The sequence below is a fragment of the Pithys albifrons genome, chromosome 25 (genome assembly GCF_047495875.1).
Source record: "Pithys albifrons albifrons isolate INPA30051 chromosome 25, PitAlb_v1, whole genome shotgun sequence".
Lineage (NCBI taxonomy): Eukaryota > Metazoa > Chordata > Aves > Passeriformes > Thamnophilidae > Pithys > Pithys albifrons.
The window spans coordinates 5,112,938-5,125,015 of NC_092482.1; the positions used below are offsets into that span (position 1 = coordinate 5,112,938).

General features: G+C 57.5%; 1 long non-coding RNA gene across 1 annotated transcript; it reads right to left on the reverse strand.

The window, feature by feature from the left end:
• Positions 1-799: 799 nt before the first annotated feature.
• Positions 800-1,558, reverse strand: LOC139682967 (uncharacterized). Its single transcript, XR_011699699.1, has 3 exons — positions 1,481-1,558; positions 1,217-1,393; positions 800-951 (listed from the first exon to the last, which is right to left on the reverse strand). It is a non-coding gene; the product is annotated as an uncharacterized lncRNA (long non-coding RNA).
• Between the last annotated feature and the right edge of the window lie 10,520 nt (positions 1,559-12,078).

Below are 12,078 nucleotides of genomic sequence, written 5' to 3' on the forward strand. Positions count from 1 at the left end.
CACACTCCAGAGGCTGCGTGGAACCAGCGGCCGCTCAGGACACCCAAGGCTTCCTGGATCACCTGTTCCCAATGCCCAGAGAGGAGCTTAGAGGGTCCCAGAGCATCCCACGCCCCTGTGCTCAGGTCCCCAGGGAGAAGATGTGGAGTGCCCAGGGCATCCCACCCCTGAGTTCTCAGGTCCCAAGGGAGAAGAGCTGTGGAGGGCCCAGGGCATCCCACGCCCCTGTTCCCACCCTCCTGTCCTGAGGTCCCCAAGGAAAGCTGTGGAGGGTCCAGGACATCCCACTCCCCTGTTCTCATTCCCTAGGGAGAAAGTATGGAGGTCCCAGGGCATCCCACCCCCTCCCCCCCCATTCCCAGGTCCCCGGGGAGAAGCTGTTCAGGTCCCCAGGGAGAAGCTGTGGAGGTCCCAGGGCACCCCACCCCTCCACCCGCCCCATTCCCAGGCCCCAAGGGAGAAGCTGTTCAGATCCCCAGGGTGTCCCAACCCCCCCACCCACACCCCAACCCTCCACCTCCCCTCCACACCAACCCCCCCCCCCAACCACCCCCAACCCCCCACCCTAACCCCTCCCAGCCTTCCCCAAACGCCCCCACCCCACACCCCCTCCCAACACCCCCTCCCGAACCCCCCCGAACCCCCACCCCCCTCCCAACCCCTCCTAAAACACCTCCCCAACCCCCACCCCCCTCCCAAACCCCCTCCCGAACCCCCCCCAAGCCTCTGCAACACCCTCCCACCCCCCCCTCCAACCCCCACCCCCCAACCCCCCTCCCCCCCATCCCCAAGACCCAGAGAGGCTCAGCAGAGTCTCCTGAGCACGGCAGCCGCCTGCAGGGTCCTCCTCTGCAGAGAGTGGTCACAGAATCAGTTGTCCAGATCTTGGGGTGCTGGAAGCAGGGCAGGGTCTGGGTAGGACCATCTTCCCTCTGGGTAGGCTTCTGCCATCTGGAATAACAGCAAGGAAATAATGATGAAGGAAATCATAAAGAAGGAAATCATAGTGAAGGAAATAATATCCAAGGAGTCAAGGAAATAGCAGCAAGGAAACAGCCTCCAAGGAAATAACAGCCAAGGATCCAAGGAAGTGACAGCCAAGGAACAAGGATCCAGGGAAATAGCCAAGGAAACAGCAGAAAGGAAATAGCATCCAAGGAAAGGCTCAGCAGATCCTGTATTGGAACAGGAGCTGGAGCATTGGCATCTCACTTACTTCTTCATCTCCTTGAAAGTCTCCTCCTGCTCTACTGACATTTTCATATTCTATCCCTTCCTGGAAGACATCTGTCTTCCCTTTCTGTCTCTCTTTCTGGCATTCTTCCTCTTTATCAAGGACATCCATTACGTATTGAACTATCAGCATTTCAGCCTCGCTGAGCTCAGGCAAGCCCTGGAAAGTGCCACAGAAGGGAAGGATTACGAGAGGTGAGGATGAGCAGGCAGAGGGGCAGCACTGGCAGGTGCTCTCTGCCCTTACCAGCTCTTCATCCTCTGACTTCTTGTACTTGTTCTTCCTCCATTTCCTTTGCAGATTTACTAAGCAACTGAAAACAACACAAAAAAAAAAGAAAATAAGCAGGGAGGTTTGGCCAGGGAGGGATGTAGGAGGTGCCAGCACCTCTCTCTCCCCAGGGGGTGTTTCAGCAGAGCCAAAGGAAGATGGGGAGCCCCAGAAGGGATGGCACTGGCTGGCCAAACACATCCAAGCCATCCAGGGAGAAACACTGCTGGCACAGAGAGGGGCTGGTTGGGATGTGAGTTTATCTCTGCCCATCACCCCCACTCTGGGGCCCCTTTTCCAGGTCTCTCCCAAAAGCGACGTGTTTTAAACACAGACTGGGGAGGCTCCTGCAGCAGCACTCGCAAGGCTGGGGGGACTTGGGGATGAGATGCTCTTCAGAGTAAAGACTGTTGGTGGCACAGCAGTGGCACAGGAGTGGCACAGGCAGGGAGGAATTACCTTCCTAGCACAGTGTGCAGGAATCGCCAGAAAACTTCACAGGGTCGGGAGCACCTCTGGGGAAGGAGAAAGGGAGACTTGTGATACCACAAATGTCTTCTCATGCTCCACAAGACACGGGAGGCCTAAAGGTTCTTCCTCCAACCCAGCCCATTCCATACATCTGTAAGTCAGTGCCAGCAGCGACTTCAATAGAGCCTGTCCCCCCTTCCCAGTTTCCCGCTTTTCCCTGCCTCCAGAATGTGACACAACTCCCAGAGCTCTCCTGACCCCATTGCTGTGTGGCTGAAGGCAGGAGAGCAAAGCAAAGCTGCCAAGAGAGGGGAAGGATGACAGGACAAGTTCCCTCCAAGCAGGATGGACCCTGCTGGGCTGGGGACTGCGGATGCTGCCACAAGTTCCAGGGCTGGAAAAACACCTCCTGTGCTTCCCAGCACATGCACAGCCATCCAGTGGCACCCCAGGGCTCCTCAGCTGGGCACTGCAGCTACAGGGCTGACTGACAGCTGTCTGTCAAACAAGATATTGGCTTACCTCAATGACAAGAGTCAGCACTAGAAGAATGACGGACAGGACAGACAGCAATATCACCAATGTGACTGTGTCATCCAGTAACTCTGGTTTCTCCTGGGGAAAAAAGGAGATGAGACCATCAAGAGGGAAAGGGTTGCTCCTTGCATTGCCCATTGCCTGAAGGACACACCCACCAGTGCCCAGGAGCTCTCCTACCTTCCCTCTGGGTTCCTTGCCCTTCTCCAAGGCTGTGCGTGTGGACACGTCCTCTTCCACAGGATCGTGGCCCGTGAAAGACAAGGCTCCCTCATTCTCTTGCCTCTTACTGAGCAAACTTAGCAGCAGCCCAGTCTTGGAGACCATCTTAGCACAGGCCAGCTGCACCCCAGGCAGGCTGCAGTCCCTCCTCAGGGTTCGCTCCACGTGGGCCATGAACGTCCGCAGCCCTTCGTCCGGCACCAGCAGGCGCAGCTGGTGCTCCACGCTGGGCTCAGAGCCCTCTCCAGGAACTGGCAAAACCTCTGGGCCTTCAGAGCTCCCTGGGTCATGGAGGAGCCCAGACCCTTCCTCATAGTCCTGCCAAGGGGTCTCCGTGGTGCCAGGGCTGATGGGGAAGTGCCCCCATGGAGCCCAAGGCTCTCCTTCAGCCCCGTGCTCTGCCCTGCTGGGGGCAGCAGGGGGGCTGTTAACCAGAGGGTCAGACACAAAGTCCAGGTTCCTGTTCAGACCCAGCTCAGCTTTGCTCTCTGAGCCTGGGGGCTCTCCCTGGGCTGGCGCAGGGCCCGGTGCCTGGTAGAAAAGGGGATTTTGTGCAACCCCGTAGTGGCTGGCCCTGCTCTTCTTGTGCTCTTTGGTTCTCCAAACATTGAGCTGCCCTGGAGATGCAGCCACCTGCACACCTCTGTGCTGTCCAAAGATGGAGCTGTCTGCAGTGGGGTCTAACCCACCAGCTCCATCCCAGGGGTTCAATGCCTGCCAGTTCAAACGGGAGCCCGGCTGCTTTTCAGTCACGCCCGAGGGTGTCTTTTCCTCCACATTCTTCTCCCTGACAGGCTGGGGCTGGGGTGTGATGATGCTTTTCACTGTCATGATGCTTTTTGCCTTGTGCAGCTTCTTACTGAGCTGGGCCATCAGCTCATCCACAGGTGTTTTCCCTTCCTGCCTGGATAGATGCTGAGGGGGATAGGAAGTTGTCCTGGAGTCCTTCAGGCTGCTGACATCCCCCTCAGTGCTGCTCAGGCTCAGGGCAATCCCAAGAGTTACACTTCCATGCTCTCCCAGGGAAGGCTCCTTGGCCTTGAGCTTCAACACTGGGCTGCTCTTCAGTCTTCTGAATTCTTCCACGGCCATTCCTTCTCCCTGTGTCTGTGCCACAGGATCTGTTTGAACTGGAGAACACCAAGAAGCAGGTCAGTGACTCGACACAATCACAGGTCAGAGGTTTACCCCGAGCAGCAGGAGCTCCTCTGGGACACAAGGGAGGGAAGGGAGCACCAAGGTGGATGTGTTGGCAGGGGAGAAGACTCATTGAATCCCTTCTGATTATCCCCTTGGGGCCCAACAGGGAGGAGATTCTTTACTGGTGTGTCCCAGGGCTCTGTTTGGATGGCAGTGAAACATCCCAGGGCAATGGCTTTGCTGCCAGAGACTTTCCCCCAGCTGGATCTGAGCCAGTGTTGGGGTTTGGGAGCCTGAATATCCCAGAGAGCCTCCAGCACTTGCTGCATTGCAGGAGGGGTCTGCAGAGTCTGAAGAGGGACACCCACCCTTGTTCTGGGTCCTGCCCTTCCCACTGTGGGTTTGAGGCAGCTTTGGGCTCACATCACCAGGCCAGAGCAACACAAACACTGCTGGGCCCTTTGGCCTGGCGTGGGCTGTGTCTGGGATCCCCGAGGCTCCTGAGCTCTGACTGGCCAAGGTGTGGTGGCACTGGAAAGGCTCAGGAGGTTCCCAGGGAATGGGGGAGTTTCTGAGCAGATGGTGCTTTCCAGGGCACGGGACAGGCCTGCTTTCCTTGGCTGGATGTGTGGGCTGGGTTGGGAGTTCAGCTCTTTGTTTAGCCCAGTGAGCTCTTGCTTCTTCAGAGAGTACTGGACACACAAGATGTGTGGAACCTCCAGGAACTTTCCATCCTGTGCTTTTTCCAAGTCTTGTACTCCAAGGGGAGATCAGGACCCTCCCCAGACTGAGGCCGTGCTGCAGCATCTCCTCAGGCTGGAGGGACCTGGGCACATTTCAGGTCACCCCAACCCCACAGGACACCCACCAGCACACGGGGCAGAGCTGCTGCTGCTGCTGCTGCTGCTGCTGCTGCTGCTGCTGCTGCTGCTGCTGCTGCTGCTGCTGCTGCTGCTGCTGCTGCTCCTGCACAGGTTCTCGCAGACGAACCGGATGGTCCTGCCCGGGGTCTCGGGGCTGGGATGCTCCTGGCACAGGCAGCAGGCCACAGCCATGGGCACTTTGCTGAAGACAAGAGGGGATTTATTGGAGGGAAACCCAGCACCCCAATCCATGGCTCCAAGTGCAGCCCAGGGAACACACAGGTGGTGCTTCAGTGTCTGCCACAGCTCAGGGAAACTTCCCTCACCCCCAGTCCCAGGGGACAATTATGCTTTCCTAATGTCTAAGACAGGTTCCAAGTAGAAGATTGGCTTCTGCACTGGCATCAAAAGGTGATTTTTCCTTTGAAAATAGAACTGGTCCCAAAATACCATTTGATGGAGAAACTCAGCCCCCTTGATCTAAAACTGATCTAAAACTCCCCTTCTTGAAAAACCTGCAGTAAGTGACCCAAAAGGCCAAGTTCTGCCTCTCAGCTGGTGAATCTGGGGTGTCCCCAAAGTAAAGAGCAACCCTTAAGCATACTGGGGTTGCTCTGATTTACTGGCAGACAGGTTTGTTTCCCAAGCAGATCCCTTGTCTCAGCACTGAGGCTCTGCTGGTGGCTGGGACTCAGTCCCACGTACTCACAGTGTCTCCAAGTGGACTGTTGTCTGCAGGAGCAGCAGCAACGTCTGTGGAGTCACTGGGGTTGCACTCAGGTCCCTGCAAGCATTTGAACAACCACAACGAATTTTCAGGTGACATTCCCAGAACTCTGCTCTGAGAGCAAGCCCAGCCCCCTGATGAGCCTGGTGGTGTTGGCAGAGGGATCCACTCCTGCCCAGTCAAAGACCAGCCATTCAAGACCCGACCGTCCTCCTGCTTTGCCCTGCTCCAAACCATGGGGTGGGAATCAGGAGGGGACCCTGCAGCTCCCATGGCACACAGATGCCAACAGAAAGGATTGCCTGGCTCCAAACCCTCCTCCTCCTCTCCCTTGAGGACAACTCCAGTCCCCGTAGGAGGCAGGAGCCCTGAACTGACAGCACGAGTGCTCAGGCAGGACTGGAGTATTCCCAGAGCCCTCTGGCCACTCCATGGCCCCACACCAGGACAGCCTCTCCTTCCCGAGGGTTTGTGTCCCAGCTCCTTGGTTGCTTTGCAGCTGGGGACACACCAGAACTGCTTGGCCTGGCACTTGTTCTGCCATTGCTGGGGACAGTGGTGTCTCCAGCAGAAAGAGAAGAGGGAGATTTGCTCCTGGATCTCGGCTCTCCTGAGCACAGGCCACTGGAGAGAGACAAAGATCTCCCTGATGTGCTCCCAAGGAGTCCATACTCACAGAGAGGTGACTGAAGGCAGCTTGAAGAATGCTGTGTCAGCAATCACAGTCAGGGGGTTATGGCTGAGGATCCTGAAAACACAACAGAGAGCTGTCAGGGGAGAGGGGAAGGACGTGAGCTGGGTGGGTTGGGGCCCGTGGGGATGGCCTGGCTGGTTCAAGGAGCCCTGGAGAAGAGAAGCTGCTGAGGGAGAGGGGCTTTCCAGCTGCACACTCCTGGTGCTCCCGGGCTCACATCCCTACTGGCATTCAGCACCTCACAGAGGGCAAAGCTGCTCTGCCCCTCTGTCCCTGCGGAGTCTCCCTCTGATGGGCCTTTACCCCTTGTCCCACTTACAGCTCCTCCAGAAACTGCATCCGGTGCCAGGCCTGGAACGTGCCCCTGGGGAGCTGGGTGAGGCCATTCCCACTGAGGTTTCTGGGCAAAGAGGAGATCACAGCAATCAGCTGCCTCTGTCCTGCAGGATGCTGGGGCAAAGCAGCAGCTGTTTTGAGGAAATGTGCAAATCCAAGGTGGAACAGGGAGGAAACTGTTGGTTTCTCAGTGCTTTTAACATGCCCAGGAGGGGAAATGATGGGCACAAGTGCTCAGTCTCTTTCTCTTCCAGGACACAGCAAGGCCTTCAGGAAATGGCTTCTCTGATGGCTGTGAATGGACAACCCCTCTTGGGTCTGTCCCACGGGGGTGGCTGTCCAGCCATTGGCATTGATCTCTTCAGCTCAGCTCAGCTTTTAGCAGGGGACATTGAGGGGCTGTGCTGAAAACAGGAGTATTTTCTAACACAGAAAGGGTTATTCTAAACACAAGGACTTCACTAAATACACCAGAAAGAAACTTGTAACTCACAGAATCCTCAAGAAAGGCAATGGCTCAAAAGCACGTTCTTCAATGGACACAATTCTGTTGTCAGACAAATCCCTGTTACAATCAGAACACAAAATGTTAATTGCATTTGCACTGCCCTTTGGCCTCCACTGCAGCCCTGAAGCCAGGAGGGACAAAGCCCCACATGCCCAGGGCTGGGCTGGGCAGCAGGGCCCAAGGGAGGGGAGGCAGAAGCCCCCCAGGGTGGGCAGGGGCCGGTGCTCACAGATGCTTCAGCAGGAACAGCCCCTCCAGGGAATGGCTCTTCACTGCCTGCAGCTCATTGTCCCTGAGCACTCTGCAAGGACACAAATGGACATTGGCACACCGGAGGCTCCACAGCAGCAAAGGGAACGTTCCTGGGAAAATGCCCTGCAGCAGCTTTCCTGCAGCACCTCTTTGGGTCACTGCAGGGACCGTCCCCACCCATGGCCCCAGCAGGCACTTGCTCCTGTGCGGCTGGAGCCGAGCACAGCCTGAGCCCTGGGCAAACACACCCAGGGACAGCCCCTCGGGGACAGGGGACACGGCTCGGGGCAGTTCTGCCCATCCTGGGGGATTCTCACCCCTCCTTGCACAGCAGCCCAGCTTGGAATTCCAACGGAAACACGTTGTGTGGGTGCTGCTGCTGCACAGCCCGACAAAAGGATGGACAATACCCCAACTCCTGACACCTGAAACGCTGCAGGGCACTTACAAAGTCTCAGTCCAGGGGTATTCCTTCCACGCTTCTTTTCCAAAAGTAGCAATCCCGTTGCCAGTGAAATCTCTGCAAAGCAACCACAGGCACCGTCAGCCCTGAGGAAAACCCCCTGCCCTGCCCATTGGGTGCCCAGCTGGAAGCAGCATTTCCCTGGAGAGGGCACAGCGTGGCCTCCCCCTGCGGCTGCGGCACGACCCCCAAACCGCCCAGGTGTGCGGGCAGTGCCCGTCCCGCTGCCCAGGGTGGGTTTGCAGCCCTGAGAAGCCGAGCAGGGGCAGCTGGAGGGCTCTGTGGGGCAGCAGGACTCACAGTGCGGTCAGTGCCCGGCGCCGGCTGGCCGCGGGCACGGTGGCCAGCCCGGCGTGGCGGCAGTCCAGCAGCCCACGCCTCGGGCAGCGGCAGCGCCGCGGGCACAGCTCCTGGCACTCTGCTGGGGAGGAGGCCACTGCCAGCAGCAGGGCCAGCAGCAGCAGAGCACGCGTAGCACGTCTCACCAGGGCCATGGTCAACCACGACTGGCTGCAGTTGCCTGGGATGCAGAGATGAGGATTGCTGGGTTGGTGCTGGGGTCACAGCGGTGCTGCCCATGTCACAGAGGTGCTGCCCAGCTCACTGTGGTGCTGCCCAGGTCACAGAGGTGTTGTTGTCTCACTGTTGTGCTGCTCCATCAGGCCTCGCAGCACAACTGGTGTTCAGGATAGTCTGGGACCAAATGACTCCATCACAGAGCCATAAAACCACGGAATCTTGCAATGCATTGGCTTGGATGGGGCCTTGAGGTTCATCCAGTTCCCTTGGCCCCTTCCATGGGCAGAGACACCTTCCACTAGATCAGCTGGCTCCAAGTGCCATCCAGCCCAGCCTGGAACTCTTCCAGGGATGGGGCTACAGGGCTGGCTCCTGTGTGAGAAGATGCTGGAAGCTTCCCCTGTGTGATTGACCCACTGTCAGCTGTCCCAGCACGGACAGGCCTCTGCCAAGGCTGAGCCAACCTCAAATGGTGGCAATGCTGGGATAACACACTGCAGAAGGAAAAGAGAAATGTTCCTACACAGAAGGAATTGCAGCCAGAAAAGAGTGAGAATCCATGAGAGAAACAGCCCTGCAGACAGCGAGGCCAGAGGAGCAGGAGGGGCAGGAGGGGCTGCAGGTGCTATTCCCCTACAGCCCTTGGGGCAGCCCCTGCGTGGCAGCTGTGCCCCTACAGCCTTTGGGGCAGCCCCTGGGGGGGCAGCTGTGCCCCTGCAGCCCTTGGGGCAGCCCCTGGAGAGGCAGCTGTGCCCCTGCAGCCTTTGGGGCAGCCCCTGGGGGGGCAGCTGTGCCCCTGCAGCCTTTGGGCAGCCCCTGGGGGGACAGCTGTGCCCCTGCAGCGCAGGGAGGGCACTGGGGGGCCCAGACCCACTTACAGCCCGGGCAGGAGCCCACGCCAGGGCAGGGGGTGCCCAAAGGAGGCTGGCACCGTGGGCAGCCCATGCTGGAGCAGGGAATGGGCTCATCCTGCCGTCCCTGGGCAGGGCCCAACTCCATGTGCCGCACTGAGTGGGACCCCTATTGCCATCTCTGTGCCCCTGGGCAGAGCTGGGCAGGAAGGACGGGGCACTGGGCAAGGTTTTGTAGGAGCTACTTCACTTCTCACTTTGCTGCTCTGATTCTGTGGGTAATAAATTGAGTTGATGCCCCCAAGCTGAGTGTGTTCTGTCCCTGACAGTGATGGCTGAGCGATCTCTCCCCCACCTTCACAGCATCAACGGCCTGTGACACTTTGTTCCACTCGGGGACACTGAATCATCATGGGCAGAACTGGCTCCCTTCCTTACTGAAGAGTAGCAGCAAAACTGGAATATTTTGGGGTGGGACACAACCAATATCCATCAGATTATTTTTTTACCATGGGCAGTTAATGCCTCCCTGACATCCGACCCCGTCAGATCTCGGAAGCTCAGCAGGGTCAGCCCGGGATCAGTACTTGGATGGGAGACCTCCTGGGCAATGCCGGGGGCTGTAGGTTCTAGTCCTGAGGACTTCCCTGGCACTGTCCAAGCTCGCTCGGCCGTGGCAGATGAACCTCAGGACTGAAACGGTGGGGCCAGTTCTGTGCACGCTGAGCCTCACCTGAAATCCACTGCACAGGCTGGGAGGGCACGTGGGGACAGCCCTGCCCAAAATCTTTGTTCGTGAAGTTTGGCCAGACATACATTTTTTACCAATCCAGATGAAATTTCTCCTGGTTTGTTTTCACAGAATCAGGGAATGGATTGGGTTGGAAAAGAAGTCTCAGATCATCAAGTCCAACCCTTGGGCCAACTCCAGTCCCTTTACCAGATCATGGCACTCAGTGCCACGGCGAAGCTCACTTGAAAAACCTCCAGTGATGGGGAATCCACCCCCTCTCTGGGCAGCCCATTCCAATCCCTGAGCACTCTCTCTGCAAAGAATTTCTTTCTCATCTCCAACTGAAATTTCCCCTGGCAGAGCTTGAGCTTGTTCCTTCTTGTCCTACTGTTGGTTTCCCGAGAGAAGAGACCGACCCCCATCTGGGTACAACTTCCCTTCAGGCAGTTCCAGACAGTGCTGAGGTCACCTCTGAGCCTCCTCCTCTCCAGACTAACTAACCCCAGCTCCCTCAGCCCTTCCCCTCAGCTTCCCCGTGCTCACAGCACACTCTGGCTATAGAAAAACAGCATTTATTGGGAAAGAATCCTGAAGTGGAAAGAAGGAAGAGCGGAACGAAAGGGGCTGCAGGGGGCACCGTGCCACACGTGCTGCCCCCCTGGACGCCACGGTCCAGGAAGGCTGCACACTCCAGAGGCTGCGTGGAACCAGCGGCCGCTCAGGACACCCAAGGCTTCCTGGATCACCTGTTCCCAATGCCCAGAGAGGAGCTTAGAGGGTCCCAGAGCATCTCACGCCCCTGTGCTCAGGTCCCCAGGGAGAAGATGTGGAGTGCCCAGGGCATCCCACCCCTGAGTTCTCAGGTCCCAAGGGAGAAGAGTTGTGGAGGGCCCAGGGCATCCCACGCCCCTGTTCCCACCCTCCTGTCCTGAGGTCACCAAGGAAACCTGTGGAGAGTCCAGGACATCCCACCCCCCTGTTCTCATTCCCCAGGGAGAAAGTATGGAGGTCCCAGGGCATCCCACCTCCTTGTCCTCAAGTCCCCAGGGAGAAGCTGTGAAGGTCCCAGGGCATCCCACCCCTCCCCCCCCCGCCCCCCTCCCCACCATTCCCAGGTCCCGAGGGAGCAGCTGTTCAGGTACCCAGGGCATCCCACCCCCCCCCCCCACCCCCACCCCCTCCCACCCCCACCCCCCAACCCCCCACCCCCCACAAACCCCCCTCCAACCCCCCCCAACACCCCCCCCGCCCCTCCAACACCCTCCCCACCCCACCCAATCCCCCCACAACGCCCCCAAACACCCCCAACCCCCCCCAACCCCTCCTCTCCCCCCCATCCCCAAGTCCCAGGGAGGCTCAGCAGAGTCTCCTGAGCACGGCAGCCGCCTGCAGGGTCCTCCTCTGCAGAGAGTGGTCACAGAATCAGTTGTCCAGATCTTGGGGTGCTGGAAGCAGGACAGGGTCTGGGTAGGACCATCTTCCCTCTGGGTAGGCTTCTGCCATCTGGAATAACAGCAAGGAAATAATGGTGAAGGAAATCATAAAGAAGGAAATCATAGTGAAGGAAATAATATCCAAGGAGTCAAGGAAATAGCAGCAAGGAAACAGCCTCCAAGGAAATAACAGCCAAGGATCCAAGGAAGTGACAGCCAAGGAACAAGGATCCAGGGAAATAGCCAAGGAAACAGCAGAAAGGAAATAGCATCCAAGGAAAGGCTCAGCAGATCCTGTATTGGAACAGGAGCTGGAGCATTGGCATCCCACTTTCTTCTTCATCTCCTTGAAAGTCTCATCCTGCTCTACTGACATTTTCATATTCTATCCCTTCCTGGAAGACATCTGTCTTCCCTTTCTGTCTCTCTTTCTGGCATTCTTCCTCTTTATCAAGGACATCCATTGTGTTTTGAGCTATCACTATTTCAGCCTCAATGATCTTAAGTGAGCACTGGAAAGTGCCACGGAATGGAAGGATTACAAGAGGTGAGGATGAGCAGGCAGAGGGGCAGCACTGGCAGGTGCTCTCTGCCCTTACCAGCTCTTCATCCTCTGACTTCTCGTACTTGTTCTTCCTCCATTTCCTTTACAGATTTACTAAGCAACTGAAAACAACACAAAAAAAAAAAAGAAAATAAGCAGGGAGGTTTGGCCAGGGAGGAATGTAGGAGGTGCCAGCAGGGGGGTGTTTCAGCAGAGCCAAAGGAAGATGGGGAGCCCCAGAAGGGATGGCACTGGCTGGCCAAACACATCCAAGCCATCCA